The sequence below is a fragment of the Microtus ochrogaster genome, chromosome 5 (genome assembly GCF_000317375.1).
Source record: "Microtus ochrogaster isolate Prairie Vole_2 chromosome 5, MicOch1.0, whole genome shotgun sequence".
NCBI classification, from domain to species: Eukaryota; Metazoa; Chordata; class Mammalia; order Rodentia; family Cricetidae; genus Microtus; species Microtus ochrogaster.
The window spans coordinates 82,451,997-82,453,636 of NC_022012.1; the positions used below are offsets into that span (position 1 = coordinate 82,451,997).

General features: G+C 39.3%; 1 protein-coding gene across 1 annotated transcript in view; it reads left to right on the top strand.

Annotated features, from left to right (window-relative positions):
• Positions 1-1,640, top strand: part of Smarcc1 (SWI/SNF related, matrix associated, actin dependent regulator of chromatin subfamily c member 1) — a 106,200-nt gene that overhangs the window by 57,501 nt on the left and 47,059 nt on the right. The window lies entirely within an intron of this gene.

A 1,640-nucleotide genomic window follows, 5' to 3' on the forward strand; every position in this document is an offset into this window, starting at 1 on the left:
AAAAAAAAAAAAAATTGGCTTTCTTGTATACAGCCTCTAATCCTAGCATTTGAAGGCTGGTGCCTAAGGATTGTAAGTCCTTTCCTTTCATGATTAGATATGACAACTCTGTCTTAAAAACCTTCATAGAAAAAAACAACACACATGCATATACACACACAGAAAATGCCAGGTATGGTGGCACATGCTTTTAATCCCAGCACTTGGGAGGCAGAGGCAGGTGGATCTCTGTGAGTTTGAGGCCAGCCTGGTCTACAAGAGCTAGTTCTAGGACAGGTTCCAAAGCTGCAGAGAAAACCTGTCCCTGTCTTGAAAAAACAGATTTAAAAAAGAAAAGGGAGAAGGGTGGGGGCTATACCGCTTAGGCCACATAGGATTTTTTTTTTTTCAGAAACCAAAGCACATTTCTGTCCTTCCGCATTTGTACCCTGGCCTTTGGTGTACACAGTGTAAGTCTTGTTTTTCTAGCCGTCAGATCTGTTAGAAAATTTATTTCTGTGATTTACCCATAAGTCAACACAGTTTTGAGTAGTTGGGCTAACAGCAGTACTTTTGAATAACTCTGGCACTGGGATAAAAAAAAGAAAAAGGAGGTAGCTAAGGGCTTTGTTGTTTGACTTGTGTTGTGGAGGGCACATGACACTACATGGAGGCAGTAGTTCTCTTCCCCAATATAGGAGCCAAGGATTGAACTCAGGTGCTCATGCTTGGCTGTAAGGGTTTTAACCAGCTGAGCCAAATGACTGACATTCTGGACAGTTTAGTGAGCTCTAGCTTAGAGAGTGCCCCGTGTCTAAAAATCAGGTAGAGATCAACAGTGGACAATAACCCTACATTGACCTCTGGTCATGCACACACGTGGGCATGACGGCTCACACACCTGTTTCTATACACAACCTCAAGATAAGCTTCAGAATAGTAAACCAGCGAAATTATGAATTGAGTTATATCCAAATGAAACTTAGATTTCTCTGTAATGGTAAATCTAGTTGCTTCATTGGGATGCGTTTCTAAAAATATTTCTGACTATTTTTTGATACTGTCCACTTATTGTGTGGGTGTTTGTTTTGAGACCAAGTACTTTACATAGCCCTAGTTGTGGAACTCATTGTGTAAACCAAGCTGGCCTTAAAGTCAGACGTTTACCTGCCTCTGCTTCTGCCTCCACTTCCTCAGTGCTGATATAAAAAGCCATGTTTCACCATGCCTGGCCACTTTTATTTTTTATTGTTTTTTTCATTTTTATTTATTTTGTTTTTTTTAAGATCCGTTTTCTCTGTGTTGGTTTGGAGCCTGTTCTGGAACTCACTCTGTAGGCAGGCCTTGAACTCACAGAGATCTACCTGCTCTGCCTCCCAAGTGCTGTATATAAATGTGTATGCCACCACCTCCTGGCTTAGAATAGTGTCTTTGGATTTGACGAACCCTTCAGCTGGAGGAGGAGGGAATGGGGTTATTGCTTTTGTCTTCTGTTGTTTTAACCTGTCATTTGATATTAGTGTCAATCCTCTACTACTACTCCATAGTTTCTTTGGAATTTTTTATATAAACATTACTGATTTTTTTAAAGGATAGTGTTATAATAGCATATATTTTATTTAATGTATACAAGTAATTATTTATGGTTTTTTTTTTTTTTT